The following is a 20,790-nucleotide window of genomic DNA, read 5'->3' as shown; positions in this document are numbered from 1 at the left end:
ACAGCAGCAGCTGACACACAGGACCAAGACTTTTATGACACAAAGTGTCTTTGTAAAGAAGGAGAAATGCCTCCAGATCATGATGTCCAAAGGCACAGACCTGTTTGACTAGAGTCAAGTCTACCAGCGGGAACACGTAAGAAGAGTGTGGACGTGCGAGGCCTGTCCAAGCTGAGCCTGTGAGTGCTGCAGTGCTCAGGGGGTGTGGGCCTGGGGATGAAGACGAGGAGCCCTTTCCCTTTTCCTCTTTCTCCTTCCCTCTCTCTTCTCCCCATCGTCCCTCCCTTTCTTCTTTTCTCTTTTCACACAATTTTTGCAAATATATTAATAAAAGTCTTCACATTAGAACAATTTTGATATATAGGGCACCTTGAGTGACTGTCAAGTTGGAGCTGGTGAAAATTTTTTGTTTTTTTTTTGTACCTGGGATTGAACCCAGGGGTGCTTAATCACTGGGTCACATCCCCTGTCCTTTTCATTTCTTTTAAAATTTGAGACAGAGTCTTGCTAAGTTGCTTAGGGCCTCATTAAGTTGCTGTGTCTGACTTTGAACTCATGATCCTCCTGTCTCAGCCTCCCGAGCCTCTGGGATCACAGACATGCACTATACCTGGTTACCTATTCATTTTTAAATGGATTGCAAGAGTTTTCTTTCCTTTCAGTTGGTTGGAGACCTGGGCAAGATCCTGAAGATACTGAAGACTATCTTCTATTTAGGATTAACTCTGCAACATAGTGTGGATGTTGCAGATTTACACTTGAGGAAAATGAGGTCCAGAGCTGCAGAGTGGATTTCGAGAGGTCCCTCAGCCCACTGGTTACGAAGGCAGCATGAGTACCTCTGTCCATCCACTGACCCTCCACTGATGGATCTTCCTACTTCCCTGCTGAGTTCCGCATCAGTCCCAGTTGTTGATGCTATGGAGAGCAGAGGTTCCTGCAAAACTCCCTCTTCACTGTAGTTCCCAGTTGCTCAGAATATTAGATTCAAGTTGTTCTTTGCAAAGAGAGCTCTCCCGGAGGAAGCAAGATCCAGCAATGCCCAAGGCGAGCATTCTCCCTTCTCCAGGCTGCAGATTACTTCTGACTCATGTCCCTGGATAACTGAGTCTCTCTTCACCAAGCATCTTAATTATTTTCATCACTGATTCTTCAGTTATTCTTTGGCCTGATTTGTTCTGTTTGTTTCTTAAACTCTTGGCTGCAAAATAGGAAGCCTGAGAGTTAGAAGGCAAACTCCATTTTTTTATTCTCTAAGCAAAAGTTTAAAGTGGCCCAAGGATGTTGGATCTTAAGACGATTTTCTTGGATGCTACCTTATGCAGGATTTGTAGCAATTCAGAATTTGTTTTTTAAACCAGGAATTTTACCCAGGGGAATTCAACCACTGAGCCACATCCCCAGCCATTTTATTTTGCTTTTAAACTTTGAGACAGGGTCTCATCAAACTTAGGACCTTTCTAACATGCTGAGGCTGACTTTGAACTTGTGATCCTCCTGCCTCAGCCTCCTGAGCCACTGGGATTACAAAGTGTTCTGTAATGTGGGCAAACTAAAACTTTTCTCCTTTATTTCAAATGAGCAAGTTTTATGACAAAAGGAGCTTCTCAACTGGAGCCTAACTGGGGTTCAAGAATGAACAGAAGCCACTAGAAGGCGATTTGGAGGAAGGGATTTTTTTTTTTTTTTTTTTTTTTTTTTGTGGTGCTGGGGATTGAACCCACGGCCTTGTGCTTGACAGACAAGTGCTCTGTGAACTGAGCTATCTCCCCAGTCCTGGAGGAAGGGATTTTGCCAAGTTTGCCTCTGGTCAATGGAAATGAAAGGACGTTTATGTGGGTGCCTGTGGGTGGGGAAGACGGGGCCACTGTTCTGGCTGCTCCTGGTGGAGAAGGGTGGGCTCCCCAAGCACAAGGTGTCAGCAGAGGGGGAGGCTCTGCCTACGAAGGCGTCACCTCCGGCGCCCAGAGCTGCTGCAAGGAGTCAGAGTGATCTGCCTTTCTGAGACTACGTCCTGGTCCAGTTCCTGAGGCCAAGCACTTCTGTGGAGGCGCGGAGGAGAATCCATGCCATGGTTTTAGCCTAGGGGGGTTATTTTTATCATATCCTTTGTTCTTTTTTCTAACACAATATTTTTGTGGGGGGCAGGGAGTCAGTGCTTGGCTGAATCCAATGTTTAAAAGTTTTTAACTGACAAATAATAATTGTATGTTTTTATGGGATATCAAGTGATATTTTCATTGAGGAAGATTAGATCAAGCTAATCAACATATCCATCACCTCACTTAGTATCATTTTTTTCCAGTGGTGAGAATGTCTAAAATCTACTATTGAGGTGATTTTGAAATATACAACATGTTGTTCTTAGCTACGGTTGCCATGCTGTGCAATAAATTACTAAAATTTATCCCCCGTTCAACTGAGACTTGGAATTCTTTGATTTGAAGATGCAGTTATGTTGATGTGTGTGAAGTTTAGACAGTGTTCAGAGAAAGAAGCATAAGATGGTAGGTATTTGAATCAAGGAACACTGTGAAGATCAGAGGAAAAGCGAGACCCAAACTGCTAGACTTTTTAGCAAAAAATGTTGAGAATTTTGCTTTCTGAAGAGATGAAAACGGGCCCCCTGGTCCAAGCGCTTCTGCCTTGCATCTGTGCAGACGGCACCCGGAGGCCTTGGACCGATGAGCTGGTCTTCAGGTGTTCACCCTGCTCTGGTGTGCCCACCCTGGACTTTCCTCACCAGGTGGATAACTGGAAGTTTGGTCATCCCTGCCATTTGCTGACCGACACGTCCCACCGCCAGGCACTCTTCCACCATGTTGTCTCCACGTACCGAGGAATAGTATGTAATTCTGTTCTACTCGGTCTTCTGAAGAGCCTCATGACTTGTGCTGTCGTCCCGACTCACAGCCGAGCTCAGGGAGTCTGAGAACGGCTCGGCCCCTAGTCCCTGATTGTGGGGGCTCACAAGAGCAGAGGGGTCTGAGCCCAGGACCCACCGGCCTGCTCTCTGCTATGTCTTCTCCTACCTCCCACTCCCACAGTGGGTGCGTGTGGGGGTCATCTTCAAATGTCTGGCCTTAGTGCCCAGCATTCTAGGACACATCGATTGAAACTTTGCTGGGGGAAAGGTGAACAAGTATTTGCAGACTGAGTGACTAGGTTGTTTTTTAAACATTTTCCATATACTTCACAAAATAAGTCAGAAGTTATGATTTTCTATTCAAAATGTCCTCAAAAGTCGGCAATGGTCATTTTAAAAGTGGTCTTTAGGGCCTGGGTTTTTATTCAGGAAATAAGACGTGGCATGACCACCAGTGTGTGTATTCAACAAGCTCATGTGGAAATCTGGGCTTCTGATCCACCTCGTCCTTCAATCCCTGAACCACTCATCATTCTGACCCAACTTACTTGGCCTAACTCGGGCCACTCTTCAGTGCTGGGTGCTTCTGGGTGGCTGTGGCCTTCCCTTTGATATTTTTGTCTCATCACTGGCTCTCTGCCTGGGAGGAAGGAGCTGAGCAACCACTTAGTCAAAGATGATGGGCCCACCATGGACCCCTGCAGGAACACCCAGCAGGCTGGCTCCCTGATGTTCGAGAAACCATTGCTATGAACGGTGACCTAGGCACACTCCTGGATTAGCTCAAGGCCGGGACCTTGGACCACACTGGGCATCTCCCAAACACCGCACATCAGTTATCAGTTCGAATCTTCCATTCTCGTCCAGCTTCCTCCTTGCAGTGACGTGGTGGCCTGTCCGCTCACTCAGCGATTTCTGCAGGCACAGCCACCTGGCTGATCCTGCCCCTCCAGGCCCCAGGTCCAGGGTCCAGGGCTGTGACCAAACATCTGAACAGTGAGGGTCCATCACCATCTCCCACGGGGACCCACAGAGCCTCACTCAAAAATGAAAAGACAAATGCAAATTAAAAATAGTCTTATTTCTCCCTCCTGAAATAAGGAAAGATTTCTCTCCTTCTGTTGGCTTAGATCAGCTTCCTCAGTAAATGTGCAGTCCTGAGCGTTTTCTCCTCTTTGCAGAAATGCTTTAGAAGGGTCTTTTGGCCACATTTATGACCCGGGACTGCCTTTCTCAGAGACCTGGGAATTCTCTCTTTGAAGCCTGGACAGAAGGGAACCAGGGCCCCTTCCTCCCAGTCTCTGGGGAAGGACCCCAACCTAAGGGACACCTGGCTCCAAGTTGTAAAGCTTCCTCCTGTCATGAGAAGGTGACAAGTTTGTTCCTCTTCTGTATAAAACCAGTTGTTAGCTAAAGGGACTCTTACCAATGGCCAGGTGAAGTCGGGGTGAACTGTGGGACCACTGTGCAGTGGAGTCCTCTCTGGAGGACCACTGCTCACCTCCAGGACATGTGTGGAATGGGTGGGCCCGCCTGGCTGTGTGAAGTGGGGGTCTGCATGTTGGCCTTCTCTGTGACGGGCCACATTCTGGCTTAATGCTTGTTTGATCGTATTTGTCTTCTCTACTACCTTGTCAGAGGATTGTGGGATATGATTTTTATTTTAATTACACTGAATCATATTTTATATTTTCAACAAAGGGGGTGGGGAGGGTCAGGGATTCTGGGATTCTGACGGCTCAGGCAGAGGGAGCCCTGCTCCTGCGTGTCCAGGAGACCTGAGCAGTCTGCAGGTGGCGCAGTTATCAGTGGGATGCACTGTCCCCCTCTTTGCACCAAACGGGAGTGGAGTGCTAACAGCAGCCAGCCCCCGCAGGCAGCCTCCTGGGGGCCTGCTGGGAAAGATGATCTTTGCCTCCTCTCCTTGTTCCCTCCTGGGTTCCCCCCATCTCCCAACCTCTTGGGCACCTCAATGATTCCTGGGCTGCACTGTGCCCCCCACTCAATTCACATGAGGGCCTAACCCCCAGGACCTCAGAGCATGACCATTTGAAGATAAGACCTTTCAGGAAGCCACCAGGGTGACCCTAATTGCCCCTAAAGACTGGTGTCCTTCTAAAACAGATCAGTACACAGGCAGGCTCTCAGAGGTGGCCACGTGAAGCCAAGGAGGGACCTCGGGGGCCCGCCCTGCTGATGCCCCACTGCAGATGTCCAGCCCGGGGCTGGGAGGCGATGCTCTGTTGACTACGCTGGCTGGAGTCTGGCACTTCGCCCTGGCAGCCTGGCAGACCTGTGCAGAGATCCAAGGTTTTTCTGGGTGATCTCTTCTGGTTACCTTGTATTTTTAAAAGTTTCTTTTGTTTTTATTTGGCACATAATAATTGCACGAATTTATGGAGGTACAAGTGATAGTTGATACAGGCACATGTCCTGTAGCCATCTCGTCATGGCGTGCGGCATGCCCATCGTCTCAAGCCTTGGCGCTTCTCCATGGTGAGAACACTTGCGGACGGTACACTTGGTTTCATAAGCCCTTAGAAGCTCAGCTGAACTAACACAACATACAGTGCAGTGTTGGTCTAAGCCCTTCTGATTCTCCCTCCCTCTCTCCATTTAGTAGAGTTGTGTCCACCATTTTTTGGTAAACACTCAAAAATCTTCCTGCATCCTGTCCTGTACCTGGCATGCAGATAGAGGTTATGGGACCTAATGAAACGGGGTAGATTTTTACTGGCCTTTTGCATGTAGTGTGTATCCTTTTGAAACAGGAATATTTTTCGTCTGAAGTGCTATAAGTTTATTGGACTATGTTTTTGATACCACGGTATATCTATGCCAGAGACTAAGAAGGGAAACTTGTTCTATCTCTATCATCTCTCTCTCTTTCTCTCTCTCTCTCTCTCTCTCTCTCCGTGTTTTTTTAACCTGGAATTTCTTTGGGCCCACTCTTGGTGTGTGAATTTTGAAACCGAGTCCAGCCCTGTTTGAAGTAGCGGCTTGAGTGGTATTCTGGGTTGGTGGGGACACTGCCTTGTGTGGGCAGGGGAATGAAGGTCTTTCTGCACAGGTAGGAATATTTTTGGGAGAAGTTTGATTTGTGAATCATGGTTGAGTTCACTCCAGGCAGGAACAGAGCATTTGATTAAACTGCCATTTATGGGAATCATTAGACTCCCGCTGTGCACGCTTGATTGCTTGTGTGCTTAAAGCTTGCATCTCATTTGTGAGGCACTGCGTCAGGACTTTCAAGTGGAACATAGCCTGTTGCTTCTTCCGTGCGACTTGAGTTTATCAAACTCCCCTATTTTGCGATCTTCAGAGACAATGGCGAACACCGTCGCCTGAGGAATAGCAGTAATGATCATGATATCATCAGAAGCTGAGGCGATTATCTCACCATCATCACGTGCAGAGGGGAGCGAGGTGGTTATAGAATGCACAACATTTGGATGGCATTTTATTAATTAGCATTTCCCCTGCTTGCTTGGGCTGGTGATTCTCGAGCTCTAAATGAATATGAACACACACAACCAAGAACTGCCTCAGTACCCGGGTAACCATGCCAACTATCTTGTATTCGCTTCCTGATGACACCCTTGATTGATTCTTCTGGAGACTTTGGTTACCACACAAGCTGAAGGCAGTCTTTTTTCTTTCTATCTTGACAACAACATTTCTCTTCTCCCCAAGAAAAGTACAAATGCATCTTTATGATGGGTATTATTTCATCCTGAACTTGTAAATTGTATTATTAAATATTTATCAAAATTAAATAAATGATGCCATTAATTGTTCCCCTGATAAAGACTTCTCTTCTGCTGGGATTGACTCACGAGATCAGAGCTGCGATTGCATGTGTGATCCGCTAGATGGAGCATTCGTATTCAGCTTTATCAATAATTGAAGAAATAAACGATGGGTCTGTGGATAAAGAAATAACCGTTTGCCTTTGTTTTTGACACCTTTGGTAGAGATCTTGGGAATGAAATACCAGCATGGCAGCCTCCTCTCTAGCATAAAGTCAAATACATTTCTAGTTAGACATTAAAAGGAGAATCTTGAATCAAATTTAGGTATGTGTTCATTTCATTTCATTTCATTTCATTTTTTAAAAATTTACATCAGTTTTTCCTTTCTGAGGGCAAAAGATTTTAAGAAAGAGTAGAAAAGAAAAAAAAAAAACACAAAACATCCTCTCTTGCCTTTATTCATTTGGTCGAACACAACCTTCCCCATGGGGTCTCCATACCGTTTGGTTTTAAACTTGAGGTTGTAAAACTTTTCATGCGAGATATTACCTTTCTGGTAATGGAAGTAACAAGCAGGGAGCATTCATTTGTGATGCTCAGTACGTGTTCTGTGCATGGCGTGGTCCTCCCATTAACCAAGCACGGTTATTGGTATGAAAGGATGGGGTCACCTCACTGGTGACACACACAACTACTCAGATGAAGTACAAAAGCCCTGCAGGGGCCTGAGGAGCAAGTACTCTGCAGACCACAGGACCCCCCTCTGCAGGCCCTGCTTCCCTCCTCTGCTCTGGTCTCAAAATGGTGCGCTTTGTCTGAGACTGGTTCTCGGTAGAGCTCGGTTGACATGCCTGGATTCAGGAATTTAGAAGCTGTTATCAGTTAGAGTAGGCTTGACATGAAGATCCTCAAGGCTTCGACTTTACACCTCTTGATGTGGAGTCTTTCCACCAACTGCAGCACCATCCTCAGATGGGGAGTTTGGCATGAGCAGGTTTGGCTTCTCTGGAGAGCAATTCAGCAAATATAGCAGCATTTAAAATGTTTGGTCCAGCTCAGGTAGGACTACGGATTTAGCCTGCATACAGACTTGCACATATGGTCAAAGGTGTTTGTATGAAGACTTTTTTACATTGTAGTATTGTTTGTGAGAATCAAAGTCTAGAGACAATTGAGGTGCTCATCCCTGGGGAACTGGCTATAAAAATGAGGGTGTGTCCATACGGCAGAACACAGAGCAGTAATCCAAACAGATAGATTCCATTTATCTGTGGGTTTTGGCATATTGTCCATATGCTGCTATATCTCAAGCAATGTTCAAGAAACATTGATTGTAGAACATGGCAGAATAGCATTTGTGATATGGCACCATGTGTATAAATAATAAAGACCATTAATCACGCAGATACAAACGTGTGCATACTTGGACTGCATAGAAAAATCTGTGAGAGCAGCAAGAACATGGTAACAGTTATTAAGAAATGGGGTCAAGGGATACGGTTTTCCTCTTTGTTTCGTATCCATCTGTGTTTTTTATTCTAGTTCTGGCACTGAAGTCAGGGCCTCACGCATTCTAGGCAAGTGCTTGACAACTAAGCTACATCCCTGGTCCCTCTGCTTTTTTTTTTTTTTTTTTTTAATTTAATCCTGCAAATTATTTTTAAAACAAAATGGATTCACTCAGGTGGGTTGCTTCTAGAATTCAGCATGAACATCTTGAACCCCACTGAATTGCTTAAGCACTTCCTCCAGTCCCAGAAGCCTCTCAGTGGTGTCCCAAGAAGCTGCCTTTGGATCACTCTGTACTGAAGAGTTCTCTGTCCCCAGCTCTGAGGCAGCTGCCCTCCTCTGCTGGCAGGTATTTCTGCCCCTGCGGTTCCCACTGCCCCAGTGCCGGGTGACAGCTGCTGCCTCACCACGGGGCAGGAGCCTAATAGGCTCAGGAACCAGTTGCTGCTGCTCTCCGAGGCACACTCCTTGGAACAGGCTCAAAGAGCGAGCGTGATGGATGCGACCCTGCCACTTCCCAGGAGGGTGTACGGCTGACTCCGTTGCTTACTGACTCAAGACCCTGCTGCAGCACTGGAATGCTGGCTCTCCCAAGGTTACAGGGATCGTCACCGAGAGGCATCTGAGGCTCCGCGCGACCCTCGACATCTCCACTGTGACCCTGCACTCCTCTTTCTCTCCATTCGAGACTGGGACCCTGGGATAGACGTGAGCTGCGTAACAACACACTCAGGACGAAGCAGGAGGGCACGTGCCTGCAGCAACCTTGCTCGGCCGCCATTGCTGCAATCGTTCCTCAGGATGACTTCTGCCCTAGTTTTCCCCAAATCTGCAGCCCAGATGTGCTGCCAGTCTAGAGCGTCTCTGGCCTAACAGATCTGCATCCTGTGAACAATTCCAACCTAGCAAACCACCTCAGTCTGTCTGCTGTCCCCACCTGCACAGGGTGTGGACAGCTGGCTGGTTGGTGTGGTACAGGAGGCCGACCTGAGGCTTTGCCGTGCAGGTGGAGGAGGAGAGGCTGTGCCTCCTTTGATGGTGGCCAGGGCACGGTAGTGCCTCTTCATGGAGTGGATAGGGCCCAAGAATCCTGACTTGCCGAGGATGAACCTGTGGGTAAACTGCAAGTCAAGCTGTGCCTGCCCACATTCCTCTCTGGAAGGTCCCTGGGCCTGGCCATTCCTCACGCTTCCTGTCACAAGTTCATTTCTTGTTCTTCCACCATCAAGTAAAGCCAAACTCTCTGTCTTGAGAGGTCTTCTTTCACTTCCCTGCCCAGTGACCCTGCACGGCACCTGGCTGCCCCGGGGCTGCGGCAGGTGGGTCCAGGCAATCTCCTGGTGTCCGGGTGTGTGGCGGTGCCTGGATTCCAGGGGCGGCGGGGAGTGTGGCGGAGGGAGTGCCATGTGGCTCCTGGGCTGGGGCAGGGCTGGCTGGGAGCGCAGAGGCTGCGGCTTTCCTCAGCACACTGGCAATTCCACAGCTAAGACTGTTTCAACCGCTCGTTTATCAACTTTATGAAACAGAAGCTAGTTAAATAAAACCAACTCCCCTGTCAGGGGTCAGTGACGTTCCCTGCCAGCTCCATCGCCCCTTTCCAGATTCCTTGCCCCATGGTGGCATCTGAGGGCGCTCCACGTTCACCTCTGGGCTTTGGTTAGTTTGCTATGAACATTTACGTGTCCTCGCTGTAACTTCTAGGCATTCCAGTGGTTTAGGGCCATTATCATCGGCCTGTGATTGTGATTGTGATTCTCAAGTTGAGTCCTAAAGCCTGTCGCTGAGGGCGACACAGAGACCAGCCTCGAAGCCCCTTTCTTAGGAGTGGGAGGATGGGGGACAGTCGTTCCCTGCACACTCTCCTGCAGCAAAGTGGTCATCCTGCCTCTGCAGGGAGGGCTTCCTCCGCACTCTGAGAGTGGTCCTACCCCAGGAAGTGTCCCAGGAGCGCTGCCCTCCTCCTCGCATCTGGCTCCCTTCTCCAACTCTACTTGGGAGCCCGGCTGGGGCCTTGAGCCCTCCCCTGCCCTCACCTGACTCTGCCCTAGGGGATCCTGGCCAGGTTCTCTGTGTGGGGCTTTTGCAACATAGGTGCCTCTGAAGAAGGACGGGACGTGAAGCCCAGGGATAAGGAGAAAGCATCACTCAGGTCCCTAGGCCAGGAACTAGCCGGCTAACCCTGAGCCTAAGACTCTACCGCTGCAAGAGGCCTCAGGCAGGGAGGGAGCTCAGAAGGGTAATGGCACCCATACTCCAGCCAGACACGGGACATTTTGCTTGCTTCGTGTCTGGTGTATTTTTGGAACTTGCTGAGACCCTTAAGAATCGTGCTGACCCTTTCAGTAAATGCGGTCATTCAGGTAGACTCAGTGACTTCTCATTAGGGTCTCTAGGACTGACAAAGAAATATTCAGGAACCCACTTCTATTTTAATTTCCAATAAACAACGTGTTTGCCTCTCGATCTGACCTCCAAGGCCAGTCCCCAGGAGCGCCTTGGGATGAGACACTCACTTTAAGGCACATGTGATGGGAGTGGAGGGGGTTGTCTCCTCTCTGCCCTGCAGCATTTAGCCAACTATCTAGACTTTCCTCAAGATCCTTCCCCGGAGACTCAGCCCCACTCTCCATCTTGAATCATGGCAGAAGCAAACCTGTACCTTGTTGAAAATCCTTATGCTTTGTACTCATTTCTACCCGCTTGACACTATTGATTTCATGTAGTATATTTCTGAGATATGTACAACGGATTAATGGTAAATGAGAAGGAAAGATGGATCTATATTTTCAGACCATTACCAGTGAGGTTGAGAATAACTTTCTCTGGTTTCCCATGGTTTTATAATCATATAATCTCTTTGCTTACTTGCAGCAAATGTCTTTTGTGATTAATTAAACTGATTGAGCTCCACTTCAGCATGTAAATAACCACAGCTGTTGTTTAGTGCTTTGTATCCTAAAAGCGATAGAAGCACTTGCTTCAATAGTCTTCTATGTCCAAATATCCCAAAGTGTAGCTGGTTTTTAAATGGCAAAGGGGCCTGGTCATTTCCCTGGTGAATGGAGCTTCTTCTGCCACAGTAACAGGGCATCTGTACTTGCCAACAAATCTCAGTTCCCTTGGCCTGGGAAAAGATGTCCTTGGCCCCACACTGGCCGCTCTCTCACCATGGAAACGGGAGGGACCTGAAGCTGCTGAACTGCAGATCAGAGCCTGAAGGCAGGCACATTGGGGTGCTGGAACTTTGAGACAAAGGAGGCTCTGGTGCCCAATATCATGCTGTGTGTGTACGTTTCTTCACCCACCTGGGTGGATTCCTCCCCCTTCTGCCGCCGAGTTTCCTTCTTTTATCTGTAGAACTTTTATACTAAGTCCTGACTATTCCTGGTTTTATTTATTCTCAGTTTATACAAATTCTGAATAAAAGACTTACATGAATGTGAGGAGAGACCAGATGATCAACCTTCAAGAATTCTCATTGGTTTTCAGCAAACAATGTTGGAGAAATAGGGTAGTCGCATACTAAAGAATGGAATTTGTACCTTATCTTTCACCCAGCACAAAAATTAACTCAAAATGGAGAGAAGACTTAAACCTAAGACCTGAAAGAATAAGGCTCCTAGAGGAAAATGTTAAGGGCGAATTTCATGATGTTGGACTTGGCAATGGATTCGGGGTCGTGGCTTGAGACGTGTAGACAACAAAACCCAAATAGATACATAGGACTACATCAGGCTTCTGCACAGCAAAGGAAACAACAGAGGAAGAGGAATCTGTGGAATGGGAGTAAATGTTTGAAAATAATTTATCTATTAACGAAGGGGTTAATATCCAACTCAGTAGACACACACTCTCACACACACGCACACACACACAGAAAACCCCAAGTAACTAAACAAAAGTGAAAAATGAATATTGCCAATAATGAGGAGAAACCAAGAAACCAGAAGCTTCCTGGAGGCTGTGGGCGAGTGTGAAGTGGTGCAGCCGCCGTGAAGGCAGCAGGGACGCTCCTCCCAGAACCAGTTTGGGTTCCAGGGACGCCCTGGCTGGGTGTGTGTCCCAGACAGGAGTCGGGTCCTGAGGGGGCACTGGCACGCCCGTGTTCACTGCAGCGCTGTTCACAGAGCCAAGAGTGGAAGCCACCAACCTGTCCACGGATGGAGGGCTGAAGAAAGTGTATTATGCACACAGAATGGAATACATAACTCAGCCTTAAAAAAAGATCCTGGCGTACGTGACATGGACCAACCTGGAAGACGCTACGCTAAGTGAAACAGGCCAGTCCTAGAAGACAGACACCACGTGATGGTGCATATAGGAGGCATCTAAGGGAGTCGGACTCACGGCGACAAATGCGGTTGCCGGGAGCTGTTCAGTGGGTACAGGGTTTCAGTTTTGCAGGGGGGTTGGGCTCTGCAACATTGTGCCCATCTAACAACATCGTGCTGTGCACGTAGCAATTGCTCAAGATGCAGAGCTCATGTCAAGTGGTTAAATGCTCTTACTACAAAAAAGTTCTCTTCAGAGATTGGAGGAGGCCTTAGCTGGTGAAGAATCAAGTCACTAGCAGCTCAATACACAAATACAATACTTAGAGGTTTTCCAGGACTTATTGGCTGGTTGGCATGAATAAAGTCAAATAATGCAATTTTATTGGCCCTCTCCGCCTCCCAGTTAGAACTGGAGGAACTTGGCCCTAGAGAGTTCTTCCCGTCCCACTTATTTGCCTGCCCAGAACAAAAGGATCTCAGCCTTTAAATGTCATCTTGTGCCCATCAGCTCCAGGACTGCTGCCTCACTCAGAGATCAGGAGCCCTGCTGCATCAAATCCCATAGCCCTAATTAATTGATAATGAAGACGATAATCGCCATAGGGATGAGAAAAATCACCCTCTTTAGTGCTTTCTCCTCGGGGAGCTGAGTGGCATGGAAGCCGGGCATGTTCAGGTGGTTATGTGGAGAGCATGGAATTAGGAGCAGGACCGTCCCGGCTCCCTGGGACATCACGGTGGGCCATCGACCCCACCCCCACAAGCAGGCCTTCGACTGCCAGTTCAGGGTGGGTGGAACAGGCCGCCCACCTGGCGTCCTTGGGTTCCCCCCTTTCCACGCGCCCGGGGTCTGCACCGCACCCCATTGCCTCCTCATGGCTCCCCACCCGTCTGCCGCCCCTGTGCTTCTCTGGAAAGCCCTTTTCACAAGATTTCATCAGATCTCTCTCTTTCTGCTCAGAGGCGTGTGGGACAGCGAGTCTTGGCACTCACCCGCCAACCCAGCAGTGTGTGGGGTCCACACTGAGGGGCACAGTGCCTAATGGGGTCTGGCCTGTGCATGGACACGCCCCCTGTGGACGATCTGGAGGCACTCCTGCGTCCTCCACCAGATCCCAGTCGGTCAAGCCCTCCTTGGCGGCACTGAGGACCAGCCACAGACATGCCCACCTGTGTGCTCCCTCCCTTCCCCTCCCCCTTCCAGTCCCCATATCTGAGATCATGCGTCTCCACACAGTTCCTGCCCCGAGGTTTGTCTCCTGGTCTGCTTGTTGGAAAAGGTGAGGAGATAGTGGCCATGGGATGTGGGAACGGCTATCTCACAGGGACTGAGGCCAGGGCCTCATTGCTCTGGGAAGTGGATGGGAAGCCCTTGGTGTGCAGGCTGCGCCCCTGGTCAGGGCTGTACCAGTGGTTTGGAAGCTATATGGGATCAGGGCCAGTGACGCTGTCAGAGCCTCAAAAGGCAGGGGCGGTGGCCACGAGGGCATTGTTATGAGGCCTGGCTTCTGTCAGCGGCTCCCCAGAAGCTGGGAAGAGCGACGGCTCCAGTTAGCAACCCCTACAGGCTGGCTGAAACCCAGAGGGCCTCCACAGCAGGTCAGATTGCTCCTATCTTGGGGCCACATTGGACTAATATAATCTGGAGTCTGAGCGATATCTCACTAACCCTTCATATTAAGAACGGGGCCCAAGCAGCAGATTTTTTAAGATCTCCAGGGATTCCATGTTGAGACAAAATGAGGAACCCTTGGGGACCTTTCTCACCTGGGCTGCAAGGGACTCAGGAGTTAATAGTAAGGATAGCAGAGCTCCAAAGGAGGCTGAATTCCAGTCCCAAAGTCAGCACCCTCATGAAAAAGAAACAGCATTCTGAGCTGACACAGAACGGGACCCCATGTGGGCAGCCTGGAAGCCCTGACCTCAGCCCTCAGTCCCACAGAAACAGCTGCAGCTCCCGCCATCCCCGTGAGGAGGAGAGCGTCCTTCACCCCCTGCAGACTCACAAAGCCATCACTCAAGGCAGACCTGTGTGAGGGACTTGGCTTCCTCAAGGTCGGCTCTGTCCCCACATGGCCACCAGCCCAGGGTTCCCGGGCAGGATGCAGAAGAGAGGAAACAGGATTCGGCACCAGGAGGACGCAGCGGAATCACCATCCGTCTGCACCATCAGGAACAATGGGATGCGCACGGGAGGGACTCCTGAGCGTGTTGCTCCATTGCAGGTAGAAATGGCGGAGTGGGAAGGAGGGTGCATGGAGCTGAAAACACCGTGCCCCACAGGGACGCTGGGCACGGGTCCTAAAGTCCTGCTGGAACTGCCCCCGAGCCAAGACACGGTGAGGCAAGGCGGCCAGTGGGCCAGAGCCCCGAGCTGCCTCAACGCAGTGTTGGAAGGAGATCAGACGGAAGGCTCAGGGCGGCAGAGATGCGGAGCAGCAGGAAGTGACCCCTGGACACCCTCCAGGGACGCCTACAGGAAACCTGGTGAGACGGACGACGGCAGCGTCGAGCCTGGAGTAGCACCAGGGGACCAAAGGCAGGCAGGAGACAGAGCCGGTGAGGCTTCGGGTTCGAGGGGTCGGGGTGCCCTGTCCCTTCTCCTTTCATGCCTTCACTTTCCCCTCCGTTAAGACAGAGGCCGTCACTTGGGAACCCTCTGGGGCGTGGAAGCAGAGTGTGGCTTCAACCATTTAGCAGGTGACTCAAACGCTCCCAGCTTTGGAAGGTTCCTGAACAGAACAGAGCCACGCAGCAGGTCCAGCTGTGGTGTGGATTTCTGTCTTGTTCATGGCATATGACTCCACAAGTCTGAAGGCCCGGAAGTGGCAAGGCACAGGGTGAGGGTACAGGTCTATTAAGCCCCGAATTCAGGAGTCCATGCAGATTCATAGAATTCCGGAGCAAGGCTAAACCTGTGTGGCAGAGAATTACCCTCGCTAAGCACCGTGTGGCTGGGCCCTAAGGAGGTGCCACCAGGGTCGGAGTATTATGAGACCCACCAGCCAGGGGTGCCCACAGGACCTGAGTGCTCAGTTATCAGGCCGGGAAGGTCTACATCAAACCGTCCTGCTCCGAAAGCGGCTTATTAGAGAACACTTTGTTTTAATCCTTTTAATATCTTTAATATTAATATTTTCTGTCCAGTAACGTGATTTTTTTTCTGTTACCTCAAATGCTGACATTATTTTTTAAAATTTGTTCTCTTTAGTTATACATGACAGTAGAGTACATTCTGACATATTTATATAAACATGGACTGTATCTTATCTAATCAGGACCCCAGTCCTGTGGTTGCACATGACATGGAGATTCACTGTGTGTATTTATATATTGACCTAGGACAGTGAAGTCAGAGTTGGTCCACTGTTTTCCTATTTCCTGTTCCCGCTCACTTCCCTTCATTCACCTTTGTCTAATCTACTGAACTTCTATTCTTCCTTCCCCCTCTTATTGGGCATAGAATCCACATATCAGAGAGAACATTTGACCTTTGTTTGTTGGGGATTGGCTTATTTCACTAAGTATAGTGGTCTCCAGATCCATCCATTTGTCAGCATATGTTATAAAGTCATTTTTTATGGCTGAGTAATATGCCATTGTGTGTATATACCACATTTTCCTTATCCATTCATCTGTTGAAGGGCACCTAGGTTGAAGAGCACAATAGTTTAGCTAATGTGAATTTAACTTCTACAAACATTGAAGTGGCTATGTCACTGCAGCATGCCATTTTTAAGTCCTTTGGGTATATACCAAGGAGTGGGGCAACTGGGTCAAATTACATTCCAAGTCTTCTGAGGAATAGAGTCACCTTTGAACAAGTCTAGAAGGTCTGCCAGTTAGACGAACAGAAGTCCAGCTTCCCATCTCATTGACCTCAGTCTGTAGCTGTGGTGACTTTTGGCAGGCTTCCTTCTGTGCCCCGCTTGCAGAGGAAGGAAGACCTGGACCTGCCCTGAGATGGGCGGGCACGGTGCTGCTGGAACTTGGAGTGCCACCACCAGGCTGCTGCCCTGCTCACGGGGCCTCTGAAGAGGGTGCAGGGAGTCCTCCTACGGGCCGTGGAAAGCGGATCTCCGCTATCACTCTGAGCGCAGGGAGTTGCTGGCATGGACACCTTGTAGACGTCTGGCTGCAGTTGAACGGTGTGGCTCTGGAAGAGACCTGGAAGGGGAAGAAGAGAACCAAGCAGCTTCAGAAAGTGAATGGCCTCCTGGAACAACCCAGGCGTCCTTACGAAGTGCCGGTGCCACTGGAGAGCACGGCAGAAGACAATCTGCCTGGATTCCCGCTGGGCAGTGCCACCCTCCCAGGGGCATCTGCGAGCCTCTGTTCTTGGCTCCGGTGGCTGAGCAGTGAGCCCATGGATGGGGTGGTCACGGTGGTGGGCACACAGGCCAGGCACAGTGGCACTACCTGGCCCCTGCTACCAAGCTGGATTCAGCTACCACCACTGCGGCAAGGACAGCTTGTTATCAGCAGAGTCTGGCAGCACCTTCTCTCGGACCAGCCAGGCGCTCAGGCAGGGGTGTGCGGTAGGTCCACTTTGCCCCAGTTGGGATAATAACCATTGCTTGGTTACTCTGCCCTCCATCTCCAACATCCATCCTAGGGCTCAAAGGATTCCTCACCCACTAGCATCAGATCCAGCACAGTGCTGCTTCTGACCCAAGGACCTGGGCTGAGGCGAAAGCGAGAACCTCTGCTACACTCTTACACACACTGCACTGCTCCGCAGCAGAGGGGACAAGGGCCGATTACCACTTATCCCAAGGGCTACTCAGCCCTGATGTCCCACAGGGTTGAAAAGCTGTCTTCCCACAGGTGGCTTGTGTCCTAAGCCAACAGCCATGCCCCAATAGTAACACATAATTTCAGAAACTTGTGATCTGCTGGTTCTGGAATCCGTGTTCTAAGTCTCTGCAAATTTTAGGTTCTTTGGGTGCAAAATTCCAAAGAACTTGTAGAAGTGGTGGGTAGCGGGAGAAATGTTTCTGCCCAAGAAACAATGAAATGTTTGAACTTGGAAAGATCAGCCTTGGTTTCCCAGTGCTGGTGGAATTCCAGGGTTGGTGAGTGTAGCCAATTCTGTTGACCGGGAAGATTCATGACTGCTGTCGTACAGTGCAGGGGGAAGGGCTAGCCGACGACCTATTTCCTGAAGCTTCCAGTTTTATTATAACTGCAAATGGGGAGATTAATCAACCATGGGCTGAGAAGGACTCAGCAACTGAGAGCTCAGACCTCCTGGGGTGGAGGGTCTAAGTCACTCCGAGATGAAAGCAACCTGAACAGGGGCGAGGGATCTGGGAGATGCAGAGTGAAGGACAGTGGATATGGATTGTGATCTGGGACCTGGACAGAAGTGGGACTTAACTTGTCTAACACATCTGTCTCCACTAGATCTTTCCAGGAAGGTGATCAGTCACCAACGTGAAGGCTCTTTGTTGTACTGAACCTGGTGAAAGATGTGTGGAGATGAGTGGTCCTGGCCATGGACTAGATCAGCCACCACTGAGCCAGGCCTCTCATGTTCCTGGTCCACCCTTCACTCCAGCTGTTTCCACGGTAGTCAACCTCCTGAGATGTAACCTGAGGGCACCTCACGGCAGATGCACAGAGGATTGCTCACCCTCTGTCCCAGGCTTTCTCTGACTGCAAGGTGGAAGGTACTTGAGCAAACTTGGACTTGCAAGGGAACAAATATACGGTAGCAAATCTTTTACTCACGGAAGCCTGAAGCCAGTGAAGAAACCATCCCTTCTTTGGGACACGGGGCACATTACAGAGAGGGACCCTGTGGGACTGAGCCCGGACGCCACTGTGTGACGAGTTGGTCAGTGCAAATTCCAGTTCCTTTCTCTCCTTTTCTGTTTCAAGCTTGCCAGTTTCATCTGTTCCCTGGGGTCACTTCCGAGGGCAGACTTCCTGGGCTAACGCTTTGCTCTTGTGGAACAGCTAGAGAAGCCGGGCAAAGGTGCTGCCGATCTCCCCTTGCATCCTTATATTCTTTTGTTGATAACTTCAGTAGTTATAATCCAGCTTCAGGGACAGAAGTCATGCTACTTTTCTTCTTCTAACTCTTGCTGCATTCCAATAAATCTCTCTGCGACAGGTTGACTTATTTCCCTCTCCTTCCTAAGCATCCCCAGTTCCCCAACATGACTTGTTAGGAGACAATGACCTAAAGAAGGTACTCAAGTTCAATGAGGTCATGAGGATGGAGCCCTAATCCTCTAGGACTGATGTCCTTATGTGTAAAGAAGAGACACCAAACTCTGTCCCCATGCTCCCGTGAGGACCAGCGGGAAGGTCCGCAAGCCAGTGATTCTCTTCTGAAACCACACCTCGATTGTGGACTCCAGCTTCCAGAGTGTCAGGCACGTGTCTCTGTTCCCAAGACCTCTGGTGCTCTGCTGACGGACTCACCCACTGTCTTCCAATCAATTTCCTCTTCTACTGTGTCAAGGATAAACTTTACCCCACTCGTTTTCTTATTTTAATAAGTATATTTAAAATTCCACATTTTAAAATCATTTCTCTTTTATTGATCTATTTTTTTCTGACTTTGATTGTTCCTTTCTCTTCACAGTGTGGTTCTTTTATTTGACATTGTTCTGTCAATGAAGTTTGTTGCAAAATCCTGCTCCAATACAAAGCTGCTGTTGATTTTGTGGTTGTCTCTTTTTAGCACTAGGTTTCTACATGTGCTTTAGGATATCTAGTAGGGATTTGTGAAGTCAAATCAGAATATATATATATATATATATTTTATATGAAAAGGTTCTGCAAGCCACAAGTGCTGTGTGCACGTTGCCCTTTCCCATCACTCAGAGCATGTTCCTTAGTGCTGGGACCTGCCGGCTGCCTTCTGATGTGGTGCCCACTCTGAGAGGGATGGCATGTGTCTGCTCTAAACTCAGCCTGCTCACCCCCAGGCGTGGAGTGTTTCCTTGCCAGGGAGTGTAGAGGCACTTCTGCCTCAAAAGAGCTTGACCAGCACCAGGTCAATCTTGCACTACTGGTCCCTTCTCCCTTGGGTATCAGAGTCAGATCAGGCAACTGTGAGCTGATGTGCAGCAGGTGAGACCCTCCCATGGCTGTATGTCATGGGTTTAAATGTCGTCACTGAATGGGAACCAAGGAGTCCTGTAGATTTTACATGGTCAAGTTATGATTTAGCAAAAAACAGGGCTGGGAATGTCACAGGTCAACCAGAGACCAGTGCTCCCCAGGAGATGATTTCAATGATAGAATGGAGTCCAAAACTAGATATCCTGAGTCAAGACAGTGGATGAGAACAAACAGGAGGAAGATCCAATTCTGCACTGGGGTCTTGGGCCAAGGAGGGGCAGTGGACAGTAGGCCCAGTGGGTCACTCAGGTTGCTGCTCTGGCTGAATATCCTGGTCCAGCTGGAGCCGCAATGGCCTGCCTAGAGGTGGTGGAGATGGCAATAGCAGAGGTGGTGATGGAAGTGTCTGACTTTCGTCACATTTGCTCTGTGAACCTCAGAGCAGGTGTAACCTATGAGCCAGAATGCTACTGTGTGCCCATTTCACCAAGGGGGAAACCTGGTCAAAGAGCAATTAGATAGCTAGCTCAAGGTCACATAGCTAACAAGAAAACTGATGGGAACCCAGGAAACTTGGCTTCCCACCCTACATTCTCAGGAACTGCATGGCACTTTTTACTACTGTGAGATTTGGGTGTCAGTATCCTAGAGTTTGTGGTGGTCCCTCTATTGAACTCCAAGTGTTCTGATTCTGGACGTTGTATAGCTTTCTGCTTGTGTTAGTCAGTTTTTTGCCACTGTGACCAAAATACCTGACAAGAACCATGTAGTGGAGTAATAGTTTATTTTGGCTCATGTTTCAAAAGTTCAATTCATGGTCAACCAACTCCATTGCTCTGGGCCTGAGAAGAGACAGAATATCCCGGTGGATGTACAAGGAAGGAGTCAGGGACAGGATACACAATCCCCACGGACACAAGTCCAGTGATCTGTTTCCTCCAGTCATAACCTACCTGCCTATAGTTACCAACTATTATAGTAGTCCTTTTAATTTATTACTCCATCAAATGGATAAAGCCACTGATTAGGTTACAGCTCTTATAATTTAATCATTTGATCTCTAAGTATCCCTGAATTGTCTTGCACCTGAACTTTCAGGGTATACCTTATAAACAAATCACACCATTACGTCCCTGGCCCCCGAAAACTTACATCCATCTCACAATGTAAAATACATAGTCAATTTCCAACAGTTTCCATAGTCTTAACATTTCCAGTTTTTTCCAAAAGTCCAAGTCCAAAATCTCTGTTGGGACTCAAAGCAAACTTTAAGCTATGAGTCCCTGTAACAAATCAAAAGCAAGTTACATAC

This window comes from Sciurus carolinensis, chromosome 15 (assembly GCF_902686445.1).
Source record: "Sciurus carolinensis chromosome 15, mSciCar1.2, whole genome shotgun sequence".
Lineage (NCBI taxonomy): Eukaryota > Metazoa > Chordata > Mammalia > Rodentia > Sciuridae > Sciurus > Sciurus carolinensis.
The sequence above is the reverse complement of the archived record's forward strand: the minus strand, read 5'-3'. Positions refer to the sequence as shown.